At 32.7% G+C, this 23269-nt stretch overlaps 1 protein-coding gene across 3 annotated transcripts in view; it reads left to right on the top strand.

Annotated features, from left to right (window-relative positions):
* LOC129230401 (ras association domain-containing protein 10-like) overlaps positions 1 to 23269 on the top strand; it is a 122009-nt gene that overhangs the window by 49102 nt on the left and 49638 nt on the right. Inside the window, exon 2 of one of the 3 annotated variants that reach the window (XM_054864807.1) lies at positions 17868 to 17936. The exons of the other annotated variants lie outside the window; for them this stretch is intronic. The gene's annotated coding sequence lies outside the window, so the exon portion shown is untranslated. The remainder of the gene's footprint in view (positions 1 to 17867; positions 17937 to 23269) is intronic. 3 annotated transcript variants of the gene reach the window in all.

The following is a 23269-nucleotide window of genomic DNA, read 5'->3' as shown; positions in this document are numbered from 1 at the left end:
CTGGGCGCTTCATAGCATTTTATGGGTGCACCATCACTCTTATGGTGGGGGGGGGGATTCTCGTATATATGAAATGGAATAATCATGTAATAGAGTTCAATGTTTTAATCAATAAAATATATATTGCATTTTGCGCACACTGTAAAAATAAAATCAGTAACCTATTTTGAATAAGTATTTATATTTGTGATGAGCTGGAAAAGGGCAAAAACAGAAGAAACAACCAGAATGGTTCCAGCAGGGGGACTTGGTGTCATTATTTAAATTCATCAATTTCTCTGTTGGTACTTTTCGGTACACTTTGTTCGTCAGAGAAATTGACTTGAGGTGAACGAATTCCGGAACGCGAAGGGTAGGTAAGTCCTGTCAAATTTTATCCGAAGATAAAAGCTATCAAGTTTGATATAAGATATGTTTTTAAGTTCTGCATTAAAAATACAATATGTTAATAATTTTGTCTTGAAAATATTGAGAGAAAAACTGAAGTTTAATATTGTTTAACAAACAATCCCACTTTTGAGAAAGTACTCCCCTTCCCTCCCCCGACGATTTTGTGATTATGAATGAAACTACTTAATTATTTCATAAATTTTCAAAAACTTATAACTGTGCATATGTTATGCTGTTAACCATGCTATTTGTCATTAGAAATTCAGAAGAAAAAAAAATCCACGAATGATTCTAAAATTGCTTGTTTCATTGCTCTTAGATATGAAAGAATTGAAACTGATATGGCATGCAATACTATAGTAAAGAATTATTTTTTAGAAAAAATCACGGAAAAAGGATTCCGAAATTCTCAGAAACGTTTTTGAAAATTGTTTGGAGAATTCCGAAATACTCGGAAACGTTTTCGAAACTTTCATGAACCACAGCTGCACAGAATACTCAGAAACATTTCTGGAAATTACGGAAAGAGGATTCCGAAATACTCAGAAACGTTTCTGAAAATTACAGAAAGAGGATTCCAAAATACTCAGAAACATTTCCGGAAATTATAGAAAGAGGATTCCGAAATACTCAGACACGTTTCTGGACATTACAGAAAGAGGATTCCGAAATACTCAGACACGTTTCCGGACATTACAGAAAGAGAATTCCGAAATACTCAGAAACGCTTTTGAAAATTTCATGAACCGCAGCTGCACGATATACTCAGAAACGTTTCCGAATTTTTTTTACAGTGTAGAAATTCAAAAAAAAAAATCACGAATGTTCTAAAATTGCTTGTATTATTGCTCTTAGATATGAAAGAATTGAAACTGATATGGTATGCAATACTATAATAAAGAATTATATTTTAGAAAAAATCACGGAAAAAGGATTCCGAAATTCTCGGAAACGTTTTTGAAAATTGTTTGGAGAATTCCGAAATACTCGGAAACGTTTTCGAAACTTTCATGAACCACAGCTGCACAGGATACTCAGAAACATTTCTGGAAATTACGGAAAGAGGATTCCGAAATACTCAGAAACGTTTCTGAAAATTACAGAAAGAGGATTCTGAAATACTCAGACACGTTTCTGGACATTACCAAAAGTGGATTCCGAAATACTCAGAAACGTTTCTGAAAATTACAGAAAGATTATTCCGAAATACTCAGACACGTTTCTGGACATTACAGAAAGAGGATTCCGAAATACTTAGAAACGTTTTTGAAACTTTCATGAACCACAGCTGCACGATATACTCAGAAACGTTTCCGGATTTTTTTTACAGTGTATAAGAGTGCAAAAGTGTAGTTCGCAGCCGATGGCCAGCACAAAACTTTTAGCAGCGACGTTTTTTACTAGTGGCGGTTTAATTCCATAAATTATTTTCTTCATGAGCATATAAAGCAATCTTAAAGCACTCTGCTAAAGGTCGGGTGTGCTGAGATGTCTTGACATATGAGTGGTGTTTAACATTGTATATTTGTGAATATACGTATTAGAGATAAAATAAATTGTTACATTTTCGACTGTTTACAAACTGAAATGTGTATATAATAACTATATATATATTTTTTGAAAACATACATAATATTAAGTATAAAGTTTTTGTTTTTGATCACCTATGTAATTACATTCGTTATTAGCAGCCCTTTTCCACATAATATGCAAGTTTTCAATCTCGGATAGATAAAAATCAATTCATTTCTGGAACAAAATATCTGGAAATGTCATCTTTGAAACATGGCAAGTTTTTTTTTTTAGTTTTTGCCTCATAGAAATTGTATTAGCATTCGGGAAAAGGAAAACCAGTTTGTACTGTTTGTGGAGAAAATATTTGCACCACGAACCCTTAAAAAATTCATGAGCAGTGGTAGACTGGTTCACCAACTACACTCACCTGACATTGCACCATTTGGTTTCCCTTTATTCTGATGTATCTATAGCAAAAAGCTTGAAAATTTGTCCGACACCCAAAATGCCATCTCCAGATACTTTGCTCAAAAACTGATTAAGTTCTATCTAACTGTGATTGAACATGTGTGCACAACTTAGCGACGAGATGCTGATAGCATCGTTGATTTAAAAAAAAAAAACTTAAAAAAATTATTTGTTTGGAAAAGTAATGAAATTTTTTTGTGGTCCACGTAGCATATGCATTAAAAAATTATTTTTGTTTTCAACTGAAATGTACATGAAACTTTTACTTATAAAAATTAGCTAGTCGCTTTCCCTGTTCAAAACGCCATAAACTATCTAAATTAGTCAAATCGTTAATCAACGATTAATTTTGAGTAAGATAAGAGCTTTATTATTTGTCAAACCAACATTTTTGACTGATTTTATTTTTCGTAAACTGAAAGGGTAAACGACATCATGTCCTTGTTTTTGTTTCTTTTGCTGAGAATTAAGCAGAATCTTACTTAATATTGTACACTCCATTCAGATGTATAAATCACTAAGATCAGATGAAAAAGCTTTCCTTATGTAAACCCATAAATGATAAATGAATAGTTAAGTTACCATAGCAGAAAAATTATAAATTTATCTCCCGGCTAATTATTATTATTATTATTTTATTTATTTATTTATTTTTTTGACTAAATGCTTTTTATCTCCCAGTTATAGCAATGTAACCACAACAATAGCACAAATTTAACTTCGGAAAGTAGAGAAATAGTTTTATAAAAGTAGCAAAGACCAAAACTACTCTCAATCATTTATTTTTGAAAGTTCAAAAACCACCGAAATCGAATCGGTATTGAAAATGATATCGATTTCGAAACATTTTTATGAGTTTAAGTAAGAATGTTTCTATCAAATAAGTACGCTCTTTGCTGACAAACCGCAGAAAGAAACACCATGGCAGTTTTCAGAACATTTGCTGTCTTCAATGTCAATTGTAAAGAAATGCGAGTCCTATCTGTAAAAATTTTCTCTCGTAGAGGAAATCTTGAACTTGCAACATTTTGAAAATAATAATTTAATAGACATTTGTAAAAACTTTCCCTCTCTTTTCATGCACGTTATTATTCTCTGCACACAATTTGATGAGCAAGACTACCTTCAAAATGGCTGTTGATTTATTCTTTGGAAAAGGAAGAGCATTTTCATTCGAAAAGATATGCACTTATCGAACCGTGAAATGAGTTCAAAAAATGAAATCCGTAATAAAGTGTATTCTTCTAAGGCAATTACTCTACATTCATTTTTTGCTTTTGAATGCATAATAACAGTAAGGCTGTCTTTAAAGGAAATTGGTAAATCGTGTGGTGAATTTAAAAAGCAAGAAAGTTTTTTCATAAACAATGATACACACACACACACGTATATATATATATATATATATATATATATATATATATATATATATATATATATATATATATATATATATATATATATATATATATATATATATATATATATATATATATATATATATATATATATATATATATATATATATATATATATATATATATATATATATATATATATATATATATATATGTATATATATATATATATATATATATATATATATATATATATGTATATATATATATATATATATATATATATATATATATATATATATATATATATATATATATATATATATATATATATATATATATATATATATATATATATATATATATATATATATATATATATATATATATATTTATTCATGTTTTTTTTTCACATTTTTTGGGGAACGTGAAGATTTAATTTAAACGTTATTGATCTTTAATTTTTAATTGTTTAAGTTAAAAGGATTTCAATCTCCTTCGAATAAAATTTCTACACAAGTGAAATGTTCTATTTTTTTTTCAACTAGTTTTTTTTAAAGATACGCAAATCCAATTATAGTTGTTCAATGTAAAAAGAAACGTTGATAGCAATTAAAAGCCTTAAAATTAGACGCTGTAAATAAGATACATCTTTAGGCAATTCGGGGCTGATTTTTATTCAGTTTAGTATAGAGATGGGAGTATAAGTAAAATATTTTCTATGTCATAGGCATAAATACTCTGTTTCACAAGAACTGATAACGGAGGTTAAAAAAAAGCACAGTGCAGGAATAAGTACTGCTCCCGTGAATGTTTTTTTTTTTTGGGGGGGGGGGGGGGGGCATGAATTATTTCTTTATTTTAGCTATTTCTTTATAAAAACGCATAGATGGTTTATAAGGTTTATAAATAAAATTAGCAAACTGATAGCAGACCTAATAAGATTCTGGTCACTTTTTTTAAGTTACTTATATGTGGAAGTGCCAGCTAAAGCACACTTCAACATCAAAGAGATAACAATGTTGGTAAACTATCCTTGTCAACATGAATCAAACTATCATTTATTTCGGGGGGATACTTGAATGGTCGTATTTAGCAGGGAGTTGGATCCCCCGTCAGTTACTCAAAACGCCCGATTGAATCCCTTTTGACGAAGGTTTCAAATGACGGATGGTGAATACGTCCTTTAACTTGAATCATCGTATTTACCTTCTGGTTTTAACCTCCATCTAATATCAAACGGCCTGTGATATGCTTCCGTCATGGGATCCCTGGAGCCCGGTCACACCCGGTAAGGCTCTCAAGAAGCTTCCTCTTTCAAATTATCAACTTCTCTGGCTTGCTCGATGTCTTGATTTGTCACAAATCGAGCATGTCTGCGAAAACTTGAGACGGTCACAAATCGAGCTTATCTGGGATATTTTGAGACGGTCAATTGGACAGTCTACGAGTTAGTGGCGCATGTGCAGTAACTGTGCTACTAGATGACGTAGAATATCGTACGAGACTGCTATGCCTCTACGCTCGACTATATAGTCTCGTACATTCACGCTAGAGGTGACTCAACAGGGTACTTAAACCCCAATTCATTAGGGATTGTTCTAGTAATGAATGATCACTTTTCTTTCATTTTGCGATCACATTCTACTGTCAATGTTGCCGTCACGTGCGTAAAATTTCATTTCATTGTGACAACCCTTCTTGTTAAGTCGATTTTTTTGTTATAGACTATAGAGTGCAAGATAAAGTAAACCTTATAAATGTAATTATAACTACGTAAAATTTTCCCTGCAATCCATCACTCCTGTTTACAATAATAAAGGACCAAAGTATTTGCTATGACGCGATTGCATTGGTTAAGACTAACTAAAACAAACTCTTGAAATTGTTCCTGGTGATACCTTTCCATTTTTGCTCAATTTTGATAACTCAACTCACTTTTAGACAAATTGACCTATTTGATTTATAAGATAAAATGTTTTTCCTTTTCTTGGTGACTTTTTTTCCACATATTGTCGTTGCGCAAACACAATTCATTACAAAAAAAAACCCTTAGTCCATTTATTGATCATTAATCATTCGTCCAGAGCAGCTCTTTCAGCAGTTTTTCACCCATAATCGTTATGTTTTGTTCTTTAGAATGTCCTTAAAGCTCAGTCGTTAATTGTAAACTCAATTCATATAAGTCATTTTTCTTGACCTGCTGTAAGCACTTTCATTAGGATATTCGTTTCTCTGCCAATACAAAATTTTGGAATTTCTCTTGATGTGATTTATTATTTACTATATAGGTCAAAATAAGTTACTTATTCCTAACACGACTAAACGATTTTTGACTTGTGGAAGCGTGCAGTTGTTTCAAAGCAAGATTTACAGCATTGCTGTGAAGGCCACGTCGATTTAAATTACACTATTATAACGTTGCCATGTTAGGTTCGAGCCCCAACTATAAATAATACATTGAGCAAAATATCGTCTGCTAGTTGATTTTCAATTTATTTAAAAAAAAAGAATTATTCTATTACTACATTAAAAAAAAAAAATCGTATGCCAAACTTTCCCTCTGACATTTTAAAGCTACATTTTGTCAACAAATGCTTATTTATTTATTTTTTAAAGACGAAGAGGAAAAATAAAGGAAGTTTTAAAAAGCTTGATATTTTAAATTGCAAAAAAAAAAAAAAAAAATCATTTTTATGATTTAAAAATGATTTTTGTTGTTAAACAATTCGTAACTCCAACAAACTCTTGGGGGCACTGCAGCCATCGTCTAATGGCGGATGAAAAAGGTAAAACAAACGCACGCCGTAGCGTATGAAATGCTAATAAGCCTAAGAATTTTTGTTTGAACGTATGTTTTTCTTGTTTTATACTTTTGAAATTAATTTTTAAGTCTTGTGGATACTCTGGCTCACGTAGAAAGAAATGAAAATTCAAGAAGCATTACTAAACGTCAGAAATTAATGCAAATTACGTAGTTCGTAGTTCTAAGCAGCATTTCCACGATGTTAAATTTGCTATTTATCAATCCTTGATGGAATTACATTTTCATTGTGGCCATAAGACTGACAAGAATAGCATTTAATGCTAGATAATTTAATGATATGACATTACGATTGATTATCAACAGAGGAAGATGATGTTTCTTTGTCATGTCTGGCTAGCGCTAATTGTTTTACACTCCTGTTTGTGAAAATTGCAACACCACGAAGGACTTACGCGAGTGAGCTGAAAATTGCAGGAAATGCAAAGTAGGGCATGATATGCAAATGATTAGAATTGCAGATCGGTAGCGCATGCGTATGATGAGCAGCGCCCTCTGAACGGCGGATCGAACCGAATATAAATAGACGGATGTAGCGAGGCGTGTATGATTATCGGCGGTTATATGCTACAGTAAACGTTAACTGAATCTTTACTATGCCTCTTCGACGAAAGAAAGCGAAATTTGAGCAAATTTTGGAGTTTGAACGGGGCAGAATCGTCGGTCTTCGTGAAGCTGGATTGTTTTATCGTGTAGTAGCCCGCGGGGGGGGGGGGGGGGGGGGCTCATGTACAGCGTAACAGCAGCACAATCATGCGTGTTTGAAAGCAGTGGACGGACGAGGGTCGCACAGCTCAGAAATCCGGGAGTGGACCCTGAAATGTGACGTCAGCTCGCGATGACAAAAATTCAATACCGGTATTCAGTATTTTTAAAATGTGAAACCGAAATACCGGTATTAATACCGGTATTTGAAATTTCTCAAAAATTGCTTGAAAATATGTTGTATTGTACATACATTTTGATTGTTTCGTTGCTACATTTAATAATTTTGTACAAAAATTGTATAATCATGAAAACGTATTGTGAACAAATATAAATGAAGGAACAAATGTCATAATGAAAAATCAGTACTAGTAAAAAAACATAATCCATCTATTGAATTGTCTCTAAGCCTGGAACTCATTTTAGTGCTCAACTTTCTTACAGTTGAAACTACTCTTTCTGAATTCACGCGGATCGGTGGTACTGTTAACAATGCGTGATACACTTCCTCTAATTTAACTGCCTAAAAGAATTTTATCTTTAAAATAATTCGGTCTGTTGCACGTAATTTTTTGGATAAACCCTTTTGTGTGTGTGTGTGTTTTTTTTTTCGTATTGTGTGTATTTCTATTATTTTTTCTTTTTCAAGCAAGTTGAAATTTCTTTCCTGAGAGACAATACTTTTCCAATATTAACATAATTTTTTCTTGAACATTAGGTGTTTGTATTTATTTTCTATTAGCCTTTTGGTTTGAAATTTACGATAAACTTGATTAAATTTGCTCTTGTTGGTTTCTCTTATTCGTTTCAGCTTTCTTTTCAAAATTCTTTGCAATTATAATTATGTAAATATCTAAAAAATATCTTTGAATTCGTGAAACATATTTATGCTTTTCCTCTATGCAAATTTTCGAGGCAATATATAATTTCTAAATATTATCTTGCCAAATATGAAGCCAAATAGTCAGACGGCAAAACAAATCAAAGCTGGTGTCAACAGGAAACAGTTTTTCTCAAAATTTAGTACCGTTGAAACAAATATTTAGGGGAAAAAATCATTAATCATTCCTGCAATGGATGGTTTGAATAAATTGTTAATCGGACAAAGGGGGTGGGGCAAAATTACACTCGAAATTAACTTTCCCAAAAGGGAAAATGAGATATCAGGGAAATGGAAAACATAAATACATGGTGCACAAAATACTTTTGTTTAAGAGTCATTTTTTTAAAGCTGGACACTTTTGATAGTTGATGTCTTTAATTTTCATAAAAAATTCAGGATGTGTCAGTGGCACTATGATAAGAAAAAGTGAAGTTTCTTTTCCTAAAAAACTGATTTGTTTGTCCTTGAGTAGGGTTCACGGTTTAAGGTCGTGAAAAAAAATGAGCTACATGGATATTACTTGATACTAGGTACATGTTAGCATAAATACTAGAGTGGCTCACTCATGGCTTTGAGGGCAAAGGTCAATTGAAACTGCGATTTTTTTTTGAACTTTTTTGCCTTCTTTAGGCCCGGATATCTGCTAAAGACGTAAGTAACCCTCGGAAATAAGCATATGATTCATTACTCACCACAGTATAGTACTAAGAAAAATATAAAATAGCTTTCGTTTCTCTTGATTTTAGTAGTTAAACGGTCTCAAATTCGATCATTTTTTTTAAATGTCCAAGTTTAGAGGTCAACAACGTTGGGACACAGCTGTAGTTATAGTCCGAATGCTGTAGTTTAAGGTTCAGGTTGGAAACCCATGGCAACTAATCAACTTTTTTAATCACGCGGTCTCAAAGTTGATAATTTGAAACAAAAAGAATCAAAGTTTTAGGTCAATTACTCTAAAACGCCTGAGTCAATAACTTTGAGCAAGAGCTGTAGTTATGCTTTACGTAGTGTAGTTGTGGAATCATGTAAGAAAACCATGAGATCTAATCATCTTACTAAATTAAACGGTCTCAAAAATGATGATTTCAGTATTTTAAAGTGTTTTTTTCGCGAGTTTATATGTGTGCTATTCAAAATCTCATGAGCTCAAACTCACATAAGTACTAGAACGAATCAACAGCCAAATCGACTTAAGCTCCCAAAATTTCATGCTTCCAGTGCAATAAAATTTTCTGTAACCTTGACAATAACATGGCAATTTTTCTCACAAATCTGATTCACCATTTTGGAGCACTTATTTTGGAGATTCTAGATCCTCAGGATTCGACTCTCGTAAGTTGAAAATTAGCATCAGGTTAGTTTCAAAGGCATCTATATCTCTATGTCTCTATAAAATTTCGTCCCATTCGGAGATGATCGAGCGGGGACAGTTTGAAAAATTAGGTCAGTTGACTTGGACTCACTCTGATATAATCATTATGCACATTTCACCTGCATTTTGTTGTTGTCTAACAAACTTGTTTTTTTTTCTTTTGACGTTATATTTATGTTTTTACTTTTAAGCCTTATTTAATAAATTTGTTAATTTATAAAAGTTTACTACTATATAAGTAGTGTATACGCAAATCCTAGTGTAATTATGAAATTATGAACTCAATCTCTTACCCAATTGCAATTTTCTTCCTAAAATATAGCATTGGTTTATGATCATTGTAAAGTAAAAATTACAAAAGATGCACGCGAATTGTAGCAATGTTATATCAGGGTGATTCCCCGTCAATTGACCTAATTTTCTGAAGACGTCCCTGCTCGATCATCCCCGAATGGGATTAATTTTTATAGAGGTGTAGAGATGTCTTTAAACTAACCTAAGCAAATTTTCAGTTTCCGAGATCCAAATCCTGAGTATCTAGGATCTCCAAAATATAGTGCTCCAAAATGGCGGATCAGAATAGTGAGAAGAATTGCTACATTGCCTTTGAAACTTGTTTGAATTTTAAACTTTTCTATCTTTTATTTGTGCTTTTAAACGTTGCTTCCAACTTTTTTAAGTATTACTTTGGTCGACTTATTGCCTTTTTTTTCAAGTAGGTAACTATGAACTAGAAGTACAAAGTTACATTGTTAGGTTTATAACATCAATAACCATTTTGAATTTCTAAAGGACCGTTTTTTTAGACTTAAGAAGTTTAGAAGGTAAGAACGTTTTTTTTAGACCTATTTCGGAAGTGGGGGGATTCTTAGAACAAAAATCCAGTGTAAAACAGAAAATTAAAAAATATTTAGACAATTAAATTAGACTGTTTGAATTCAAAGAATTTCTAAAAATCGTTTTCATCCTTCTTTTATCAACATAAAAAATGTATTATTAATTTCGTTGCATAGTTACACTTTACTACTTATTTTTTTAATTTTCATTTTCTCAGCCGAAACAATGAAAGAATGCAAATTTCGAATAATTTTAAGCAATAAATACAGAAACTGAACTATATTGAAAATATTAACAATAAAATGGCCTTATATACCACTAGGAATTGCTGACACCTGTTTCTATGTAATAGAATCCCTTTTTCACTAAAAATATAATTTTGTTGGACCTATTTTCGCATTCAAAAATATTTTTCTTTTTTGTGAAAAGGGTTGATTTTATTGCGAATACATATGTCTGTCATAATTGTTATTAGTGCATTGTTTTTGACTTTTCATCAAGAGGTAAACATTTTAATTGAAAACGTATTGTCCAAATTAGTACGCCCAAAAAATCTTATTTCTTCACTGTGTCAAAAAGATTTCATATGATAATACTGTAAAGATAACAATCAAAGGTGCTTGGCTCATTTTCTGGAAAAATAAAAGAAATGCTATCATAAAATATTCTGATGAAAACGAAGTAATTCGTTAGGAAGACAATAAAAAAATCAAATAAAACAATTTCGCATTGTTTTATTAATTACATAAAAATATTAAATTTAAATTTTACTGTACAATATTTTAACTACGTTTTATATTTAAATAAGAATTTTACATGTTCACCAACGAAGTCTCCTCCTAAAAGTACACTCTGTAACAAAAAACAATCGACGCACCAAGAAGCACTCAACCGATTGCTTTGAAATTTTGTATGCATTAGTGTTTTGACCAGATATGCAAATGATTTAAATGTGGTGTCCAATGTATGAATAGTTTGATTTCCAGCGCATCGAAACTGCGCATCCAACAGATGTATATAAAGAGAGTTCTTCAACATTTGTTAAAACTTTCGGTTTGATTGCGATTCAGATTACCTTTCAACAACTTAAAAATGATTCGCCGCATGGTTCGTGCTCATTACGAGCAACTGTCAGAGTTTAAAACAGGTCAAATCAGAGAATCGCTCATCATGTGAGTCGAAGCGATGTGGCAATTCGAAGATGCTGGCAAGCATGGGTGGTAAATGGCATAGTTCAGCGTCAGGATGGCAGCGGTTGACCTAGAGACACAACAGATCGTGATGACAGAGGGATTGTCCGATCAGGTGTCACAGCGCTTTCTTCATTTCTATGAACCATCAGACGTTCAACCCAAACACTAGTGACCATCATCACAATTTACTGATGATTGGGACAACGAAATCTACGCTCGCGCCGACCGTTACACCACCTGCCACTGACGCATACACACTGCCGAACCAGATAACAGTGGTGTATGGTTCGATCAGGTGGGAATGGTGCCGATTGGGGACGAATAGTCTTTAGCGACGAATCCCGCTTCCAACTGTGTCATGACGATCATCGAAGACATATTTGGAGATACCCAGGGCAGAGAGGGGATCCTAATTTTACTTTGGTCGTAATTAGAGGTACTTTTTGCACAGTGGTACGTCGACGACGTCCTAAGACCTGTTTTACTGCCGTTCCTTTTGCAGTACCCTTGGCTGGTTTTCAGCAGGACAATACCAGATAACATACGGCACGCGTTGCTACGAACTGTCTGCAAGCTTGTCAAACTCTTCCGTGGCCTGTCAGACGGCCAAATCTCTCCCTCATCGAGCATGTCTGGGATATGATGGGATGGCGATTGCATCTGGCAAGGAATGTTGATAACCTCGTCCGATAATTGGAGCGAATTAGACCGGAAATACCGCAGGACACCCTGCGGGTGCTTTATCGGTGTTTGCCATGCCTTGCTTCAGCTTGTATCCGGGATGGAGGCGGGTCGATACCTTGTTGAACTTGTTACTGTAACTGACATAAATTATCCAATTGTTCTAAGAATTTAATCATTTATTATTCGGTGCATTGTCTTCCCTATCCATCAATTTTCGTCTCAACCGGATCATTCATTTCTTCCTGGTGCGTCGAGGTTTTTGTTATAGAGTGTAATTTCAAAATGAGCAGAGTATATTCAATAAAATAAGGAACGTACAGAAACTTTTGAATTGTATTGACGATTAATGATTTAAAATCTAGTGTGTAAGATTTTTTTCTAACTACAGTGAACTCCCGGTTTTCCGCAGAATTGGGGGGATCAGGTGCCGCAGATAATAAAAATCGGGGATAAACCGCAAAAAGGCTAAAATGAGGGGGAGGGAAAAATGTTCTTCCTGAAAAAAACTTGGCTATATTGATGCATTATACTTTCTACAAGCAGTGAAAATATATACAGTATTGTAAAAATATTTTGTATTTTTGCACAACAGGACTTAACATCAATAAAGAACAACTGTATGTACGATAAAGAAAGATCAATAAATAAATTTAAAAAAAAATAAATAAGCAAATAAATAAATGAAGCAAAAACAACTGAGTTTAAGTTTGCAATTTTTCGAAAAAGGAACAGCCATTGCTATTTGCTGCGAAAATACGTTTCTGATTATTAATTGACTCGGGGATAATCGGCTCGTAGATAATCGAGAGTTTACTGCAATATTTTATTAAAATATTCCTAGGAAGCGTGGCATAAACCTTAAAATAATTAAATAATTACGGATTGTAAGTAAAAAACATAAGCTCATAAAAGTTAATCGACAATGAATGAGTTTCATCTATTGGGAAAGACGCTATTGGAAACACTGTAGAAAGTGCGACATGCCCAATAATGCATTTTCCGAACGAGGGAAGTATTTAAATTAGATTGTAAGTACATACCCTAATGAATATTTTAAAATATATCGTGACATATTATTCTGATTAATACTGCAATAAAATAACCGTAGCAAATGCATTATCTTAATGAACTAATTTTTAAAAATGATTAAATCACTCTGAAAATTAACGATGTATTAACGTTCAATAATATATTTATTTTATACAGTCAAAAAAATGAATAAATTATTCACAAGTACCTTATGTTTTAAATTTGCTTCTGCGATAAAATTTTAAAAATGTATCGCTACCTGTGTAAAAATGTATCAAAAAATGGTAATTAATTACCCTAAAAGCTAAATTGTAGGTCACTTTATACAAGTACGAAACGTGAAATGACACATTGTCAAACACAGTCATTATTATATAATAACTATTCATTGTTCCTCCCGCCACCAATTAAGATTTACCTTAAAAAAAAACTACTACTTCTCTGCCAGAGGTATGTGCTGATAATGCGCTTCAAACATATTCTATGTCTGTTACAATGAAACCATCAAGTTAGGTGTCCCAAATAAAAATCCCTTTTCAACTCGCGAAGTCTTTTTGAGGCGGAAGCTTCTTCAAGAAACAATGAAGTTCAGTAAGAAATTGTTTTACTATATGTAGAACAATCCGGTAGTAAAATTTTATCTTTTTTTTATTTTAACTTTTTGCCCTAAAGCATCTTATTGTCAAAATGTAACAGGTTAATTAGTCATTGTCATTACGTGTAAGGACTTTTACTCCAGTGTTATGATTTATCATTCAAAGGCAGATTCAATGAAGATATATTTATGTAAATTTCTACTATATGTAAATTAAAAGGAATGTTTTTTTTTAAAAACAACAAATCAATTGCATCGTATCTATGCGTTTAACTTTTTCTCTTGAATAATTTTTAAAAACGTATCTTTTCTGAATATTTTATTGCAACAAAAACTGAAGAATAACAAACGCTGCAATGAATAGAAAATACGAGAAAATGAGAAATAATGTCAAGAACAAGGAGACCATATCAAACGTATAAAGTTTCAGTTAGTTTAAGAATTCTACTATTCTTAACAAAATTGTATTTATTTATTTTTTCAGAGATCACGTGATAAGGTCCTCATAATAATTTGAAAATATCTCACAAAAGCGTTAATTATCGTACAAATTGTATTCTCGATAACTTCAAAATTACCAAAAAACTATATTGTTTATTTTCATCTTAGTTTCTAAAGGGAGTTGTTAGACATACGCGTTTTCTTCATAATTCCTGGATCTGTGATGTTTTTTCAACATTAGTGCAGAAAATACGAAATATTTCATGACGTTTACATAAAGGTTGGTTTTCCAGTTGTTTTTTTTTTCTCATTTTTTACACATTTTTTAAAGTATTATTTTTATTTTTTTTTATTCTCTCTTTCAAAAATAATTTCTTTTTGCTATTTTTTTTTTATTTTTGTGAAACAATGCTTGGCAGCAGATATTTTCAATCGCTGATCTCGAGAATCCGTTAAAACCTTTGCCGGTACTTAAAATACTGCACGATGTTTTTTTCAGTTACTGCTATACTTTTAAGTTTCAGAATTCCCAATTGATACAGAGAGAAGGAAAGGGATATAAGGTGACCTTATAAAGTTTTGAGTAAAACGCGTTTAAAGTTTTAATCCTAGGTAGATATCCAGAGCAACAAGTACCATTTCTTGCCCCTTAACAGAGAAAAGGTTCTCTTAACATTTGCACTAGTCATTTCGAAATTTTTGTTTTGAGATCTACATTCCTTTTCTTCTCACTGCCTCAATTCTGATTCTAAACATGTCAGCATTGGAGTATTCTTCCATTTTTTTTTTTTTTTCATTAATTCTCGCAATGCCTTTTTTTTAAATTGGACAGGATTTTTTAAACTAATTTTAATAGTACTCTGTGATTTCTAGCGAGGAGTTGGCTAGCGAAGCAAGCAGGAAGCAGAGCACCCTCATATTTGTATACTCCACACACACCCACACACTACACACACATATATTAGAGCGTAATGTTTGTTGTTGAATTGCAGAGCACGTGGCTTAAAACATCTTTATAAGATGAAGCAAAACAGCGTGTGCCTTTGCTGGTCACTCGCCTCTATCGTTTGGTGACGTATCCGATTGATGAGGAGTGGGTTCCAGAATGCTGGGGAGCATGAAGTTCAAAATCGTGCCGCACCCCTGACTGCCAACCAGCTGATGTGTCGGCCGGGCCTTTACCTGTATTTTGACCTTCTATCTCTGCCTCAATCAGAGAATGCATTCTCGGAAAAAATTCAATGACACATAAGATATTTTGTAGAGTGAATCGTGCTGCTATAAATTGCGATAGTTTCTATTTCTCTACCAGAATTTCGCAGTAACTTTCTTTTTTTGATCTGCAGACCTTGGTGAAATAAAAAGACAGTTTATTTCTCAAGACACTTTCAGAAATCGCAAAAAAAAAAAAAAAAAAAAGCATTTTAAAAACCTTTTTTTTATATAAACATTTTGTCTTCGCGTTTAATATTATGTTTGAATTTTCCTCAGTGAGAGACAGAGAGAAAACCAATTTCAATGACACCTTTATAAGATGTAATACTTTTAATATTATGTAAATAATTGTTACGCATTGGGGCTGTCCTGTTCTTGCTCCAAATGCAGCCCCAAATGCTCCCGATCGGGTATAGTCAAGGACGGATACAAGGGAAGAATGATAGAGGCGATCGCCCCTTCCTTGTGGGACCCTGTCCTGGCAATTTTTTTCTGAATTAAAAGTCCTAAAGTGAAAGTGTAAGTCTTTTTTGGTGTGACGTTAAGGAAAGGAACAGGGAAACCTTTGGGGATTGAAGTCTCAAAAAAAGGCCATTTTAGACGATCTTTGGTGATGTTAGGAAAAAGGAGTTTGGAGACCGCCCCTCAGGCATTTTTCAAAATTTAAGTATTAAAGATGCAAGTGTAGCAATCTTTGGTAGTGCAAGGGGAAGGAATGGGTTCAGCGACATTCCTCCGGTAATTTTTGTAAACTGAAGTTCCAGATATGCAATTTTAGACGACTTTCGACAATTTTAAGAGGAGGGTGTTTCGAAGCATTCCTATGAAAATATTCAGAAATTGAATTTTTAAAACGCATTTTTAGAATACCTCTATCAACAGAAAAGGAAGAAATCGTTTCGGGGATCTGCTTGGCTAAATCTCAACATTTTATTTGTCTTAAATAAAAATGACGTGTCACCCCCCCCCCTCTCACCTCAGCAGGTGTAAATCAGATACGTGGTAGGAGTAGGAGGTAAGGTGAAAAAACAATCGCTCCCTTCTTTTTCTCATTTTTTTACTAATATTTCGTACCAAATTAAAATGTCATGTACAATACTGTTTTCAATACTGTTACTATTTTCCTATCAAAACATTATTTCAGAATCATTGTTGGCGTAATTTTTTTTCACATTAAAAAAATCCCCTTTTTTACCCCCCCCCCCCCTCCTTCGAAAGTTGTAAACTTGACTCAGTGTGAGTCAATTTGACACACATGTACAGAAACTGCTATGCTGACGTAGTAAGCAACGAAATAGAGTTTTCAGAGTTGTTTTTAAAAAAGTTTCACAAAATGTTTCAAATATTAATCCAAATTAGATGATAATCGTGAATCTGATTTACAATTAATATTAGCATAAGTATGGTACCTTCTTCGAAATACGATCTTTCAATTAATTCAAGGGGAATACCTTTTCTTTGAGTTTTTTCGGCCATTTCTAAGGCATTTTTGGAAAAAGAAAAAAATCAACTAAAAATTTGGAAGTTAAATTTTTAAATGTTATTACATGTATCAATTTGACGCAAACAACGCCATCACATTCACGTCAAAAACGAGAGAAAAACAGTTGCAAATATAAGCAATTTCTCTTCTCACAACTTCTCTCAACTAAAAATAAGCCTCCTAGGAACACAGTAGTATCTTTCTTAATGTTATATAATTACAAAAACACCTTAAACGACGATGAAAAGCAAACCATAAACATTAACATTACTGCACAAAAAACGATTTCTTTAGTATAACTCTCAAGCAAAAAGAGAGTTTCCCCCGCGTACATGGTCAAAGTTGGTTACTTCTTCGCAAGGGCACGTGTGCACTCGAGAGTTAGAGAATGTGTACCAACACATATAATCAAGTCTCCCCTATTGTTAATAACGGATCGTGTTGCTCTAGGGATCGTAATGGTGAAAAATTCACTTAAGTTTTTTTGTGAATAATTGTTTTAAAAAAATGTTTTACTTCTATGCTTAAAACTTAAAAATACTAAAATAATAAAATATAAATTCTATACATAAAATTTAAAAATGTAAAAATGCTATTTTGGGTATGTTGGGTTTGTAAAGAGTCGATTTTATTTTGTTTCCGAAATAGCCACACATTAAAGAAACTTGATTCGTGATGCGCATTGCTTAATTTGATATGTATTTGCATCAGACGATAACTAATGATTTTTTTTAAAAAATGCTTTAATAATCTTTAAAAATAAGATGGTAAACAAATAATGCGTTGTTTATGCATGCTTCTAAACCATTTCCACTTAAACTAAACAAGTTGTGTTGTCTGTAACAAAGATCATCAGAACTGTTTTTTCTTTTAAGGTTTCTTCAAAAATGATGGTGACTAGAAAGTAGTTTAATGATTGCAGATCTAGTAAAAGACTCAGCAAGGTCAGTCGATACCTTCTGCCCTACTTAAGAGCCTCATCTTTTTGCTTCTTACAATTTATTTGTCAGTTTTATTAAAGGAACTCATATCGTCTCGTTTGAATGTATTTTTAGTTACAAACATTATGATTTAAAAAACAAAGGCTAAGCAGGTCGGGTATTTTCATTTCTAATTATAGTAAATTAATTCAAAAGTAAATTTTTTTTGTTTGTTTTTTTCTTTCTCTTTTTCCTGTATTTGTAGCGGAAGTTATGCTAGTTTCGAAACAGAGAAATCTGAAGATGTTTATAAAAAGTAATGAGATTTGTACAACAGGCGTCCTTCAAAGAAAAATATCATTTTTCAGTTGGAATATATTAATGTTGCGTATTCCAATATTCCGATAAAGAAATATTTGGAGCCTAATAGTTACATGCATATCATATTGTCGCATCTTAAACATGTGTACCAATTAAAAACTCATTACACTTTATAAATATTTTTTAAATTAAGAATTTAAATTTCATGTTAAAAGTGGATGCACATGTGTTGATGTCTTAGTCATTTTCTCTCTCCAAACCTTGCTTGCATTAGGCAAAAAAATGTCAGCTTCTTTATGAATAATAAAGTTGTAAGCCTCTCTGTCAGGATGTCTGGAACAATGTGACGCGCATAGTACCTAGACTGTTTGGCCGATTTTCATGAAATTTGGCTTAAAATTAGTTTGTAGCATAGGGGTGTGAACTTTGAAGCGATTTTTCAAAAATTCGACTTTGGTATTTTTCTATGATTTTATTTTTACCATCATTAGTGAATTTAATTCCTCTCACCGAGCAAATTGCCATAACATGGGCGAGTAAGTAATTATAACATGGGCGAGCAAGTTACCGTAACATGAACGAGCCAATTAACATATCATATTGACGAGAAATTCATCATCCATTATTTGTAAATTTTACTACAGGCGAACGAAATGACCTTTTAATGTGCTACTACGAACAAAGCCGTGCAGATACCGCTAGTATAAACATAAAAAAATCCTCAATAGCGTATATCTTTAAATGCTGAAGTTCAGCATCGCAAAAGGAGTTCAGTGAAACCCTAAAATAAGTTTATGTTTTTGGAAATTTTGTATTTTTATTTTTCAATCTTTATTTACTATTTTTACTTGACAGTGCAAAGGCATTGAAATCTAGTTAAATATTAACATGTTAAAGGGAAATAATGAACAACTAGTTACTATTTGTTTATTTAAGAGCATGTTTAAGCATGAAATATTTCTTCTTAAAAATATGCTCTGGTATCACTTTGCAAAATATTGGTTTGCTCTAAAAACAGTGGAGATCATGTAAATGCAATCAAAAACACGAAAGCCAATTGTCCACTTCTCCTGTAACTGCGGCAGATCTCGACCGGTATTTGTGGGGTCTGACCAATTTAAAACAATGAATATTGTAAAAACAATATTAATTATATATATATAAACAAATAAAAAAACAAAATATTGACGAACTGAACACATAATAGTACAACTGTACAAACTTCCTCTTTCACAATGAAAGTTTGTTGGATATAAACGGAGTTTTATTGCCTTCTTTACACAAGCCTCATGCATGAAACCCAGTTGCAGTAAGCAAAACATTTCACCAACTTCTCTCCAGCAGGATCATAATAAAACTACTCACCACACTCATCTCAGAACTCTTTTCAACATCCCTCGAATACTGGGTTCAATTCTTTCCTAACTTCCAGGTTCTTGTGTCTATGTCTTATCGCGCAGTTGCCAGAAGCCTGCCAGGGGAATGTGAGCATTGAACTTTCTAGTATTGAAAAGGATCCCTATAATTCCAGGAAAATTGTCTCACCGGGATTCAAACCGTGGTGGGGTACAATATAACCGTGCGCACCATTACAATGTCACAGCAAAAGGCAAAAATGTATCAGAATAGTATCAATAAAAATAAAAAAGAAAATACACAAAGTATTTAGCTGTTAAGTTCCCAAGTAAGCTAGGGCTAAGGCCGAACTACATCCAATATTCCAGAGAGTCCGGTTATCCCACCCAGAGACTGCAGTTTCGTTCTTATTAGAAAACCTCAGTCTGGAATAGTGAACAACTGAGCTGGAGGCAGATGTCATCTCATTAAAGCTGAGAGCGCCTACAAACTGGTAGACAAAGTAAATTTATCTCATCAGCGAGTGTCTGCAGCATGGTGCGGTTCGACTCGTAAATTGAAGTCAAAGCTTGGGTATTTAGCTGTAAGTTAGCACCCGTAAGCCAGAATTATGGCAGAACATGCAATATACCAGACAACCGGGTTATCAAATCCAGAGACTGCAGTTTCGTTCTTATTAGAACTCTTCAGTCTGCAATAGCGAATAACCGAGCTGGAGGCAGATGTCATGTCATATCATTGAAGCTGAGAGCTCCAACGAACTGGTAGACAAATTGTTCAAACATGACTGAAACTTCACAAATCAAAAAGTACTCGACATGTAGAGATCTTTCAAAGATCTACTGTCGAAATATCTCCGAATTACACATATGTCTAAAATATTGCTGTACATCCCTCAAACTATTAACACACATTACGCGCACTGTCATGTGACTGCATGTCTGATCTTTCTAGCCAATCACTTTAGAACTGCCAAAAACCAAAGCTATCGCCAACATTGATTGGTGTTTTCTATGACAGTCGAAAATTTAAGCTCTGCAAAATTGATAAACCAACTTGATCAACTTAAAAAAATAAAAAAAAAAATTCTCATTTGTTTTCTAAACTGTTAACAGTTGCGATCAACAATAATGAACAAATTTCTTAGGTCATTTACGCATCCTTACTCCACACCAGTGGTTTCTATACGCTAAACTAGAGTGCAGACCTTTTTTATTTTTATTTTTTTTGAAGTGAAGCTATATCTTAGGTGTCGACATGTCCCTAAAATCTAATATAAATTACTATTAAAATGTGTTTTCTTATATTATGAAGCATATTTGCTTACGTTTCTGTAAGTGAACTTCTATGTGTTAACTATTATTATTATTATTGTTTTTAGTTATGAAGTAACTATGGCACATACATGTACATAGCATTACACATGTTTATTTATTTATTTATTTATTTTTCATAATTAACGATTAATTGACCTTAACTTAAAGTTTTTTGCTTGCATATTTTATGAAACATTCGCAAAAAATAATTTTGTGTTTCAATCAAATATTTTGGTAAGGAAATATAGATAATGAAGTATAGAAAAGGTATATGCACTTCCCTTAATTATTAGCCTTAACCATTGTTTTTAAAATATTACTTCCCTTGTTTAATTGCTTTCGGTAATTCAATGTCTTTTCTCATTGAGTTACGCGAGGGACACGTTCCGCGCAAGTCGAAATTTCGCATTGTGGAACAACGTATGTTTAGAAATATTTTATAAGCATACCCAATTATTTCAGGCGTGTGTTAACATCCCTCAAATTGTTTCAAACCATTTCTTTGCAGTTCCTTTTATAAAGAAGTGACTTTTTACTGCATTTTAGAAAAATCATTTCCATAAATTACTGTTATGAAGCACAAAATCAATGATCAATGAGAGACATGAATTAAAATAGTACGGTATACATTAAGTACATTACTGCATTATAGTAACACCACTGAATATTAGATATCGTAAACTTAATTATATTTTTTTAATTGATGAAAATGATGGTTTATGCAGTGTGGGAACACCCCGCTTTCTGGCCTCTTTAATTCGCAATGCAAGAGCAACTTCCATTTTCATGATATTTGCATTTCGCTTAGACACTACTGCGCAAGCTTCAGTATTAAAAGTGAATTCTGAAAGTTTATGGATTTCCTTTCCTTGAATTTTATTTGTACTTATCGAAGAATCAATCATACCTAATTGTCATGCTACGTTCGAAACACTTTTTAATTGTTCAAGCATATCGAAAAACTTGACCTTCTTTGATGGGCAGAAACTTTCTCTTTTTTTTTCCACTTTTGTCACCTTTAGATGAAAAAGCGCGTTTGGGAGCCGTTCTGTTTTATGAACGTTCATATGTAAAATGAAAAAGTTTAGTTTAGATTTATACAGCTTTCAGTGATGTTAAAGGGATGAAAGTCCATCCGCAAAAATAATATTTAGTGTCATCGAAGACCATTCTAACGGTCCACCACTCCTTTGCAAAAAAATATCATGTTGCAGACAAACAATTTGTGTCCGCAATGAAAAATTCATTACTACCGAAAAACTCGCGTTGCAGCCATTTCGCGTAAGTCGGATCGCGTTGTAGCGGGATCCGACTGTAGTCAACCATTTTTGAAAGCTCAACATGTTCTTTAGATCTCAAAAACCTAATTTACCTTTAGAACGAATCTACATTACAAGTATTTACAACTCCAAATGACGTAATCAGGAGCAAATATATCGTCTAAAACCCACACAGATCTCAGAGCTTACCCCCCATGATGACTCTTGAAAAGAAATAGACATTATAAACATAATCAAAAAATAATCTGCATCAGAATCATCAGCCTTAGCATTATTAGCTTCTTAAGCGCCATCCGCCGAAAGAGAGCCTTGTGGTTTCTTTCGAAAAGTTATTATTTTTTCTCATTTCTGCCTACGCGAAAACTGTTTTCCTTGTACTCAGGATACACACATCCACCTGTGATACTTTACCTATCTTTTAAGCTTTTAACCAGTAGGTGTTATTACAACTGGCAGGTGCCTGCGCCTTTCAGAGCTCCAAACTTGACGACTGATGTTAGTATTTTCGTTTTTTATTATTATTTTTTAATGTTGTCTCAACTCTTTTTCTTGTACGCTTCAACTTGTACGTGTTGAGAATTCTGTGCTGCTAATAAAGTGATGCTTTTTTCAGACTGCGAAGATTAACTCAAGTCATTAGAAAAATTTAACACGTCGAATCTACGCAAAAAAAAAATAGGTCATTTAAGACTAGGTAAGATAAAGAAGTTATATTATGTCGTGAAAAAAAGGTAATGCAGGTGCAGATCTATTTGAAAGGAAAATATCAATTTCAGATTCATTCAAGGAAAACCATTATCTTATTTTTTTAATTACAAGAGAAAGTTAATAATGAAGTAAATAAAGGCAGTGGAATTATGCGTCAATGCGGAATCGTGTTAATCTAGTTTTAACGAATATTTCTTGAAAAAAATTTCAATTAAAAAAAAATAAATAAATAAATAAACGAAGTATTCTTTCAACCTTTTAAAGTACAAAAATGAAAATTAATTTTTTAAAGTCACTTTTTAAAAGATAATTTTTACTAGTACCTTTTTAATAAACTTCGTATGAAAATACCTGAAGGTTAAAACATTAGCTGAAA

This window comes from Uloborus diversus, chromosome 1 (assembly GCF_026930045.1).
Source record: "Uloborus diversus isolate 005 chromosome 1, Udiv.v.3.1, whole genome shotgun sequence".
In the NCBI taxonomy this organism is placed as follows: domain Eukaryota; kingdom Metazoa; phylum Arthropoda; class Arachnida; order Araneae; family Uloboridae; genus Uloborus; species Uloborus diversus.
Note: the sequence above shows the minus strand (reverse complement) of the source record. Positions and strands in the feature narration are given on the sequence as shown.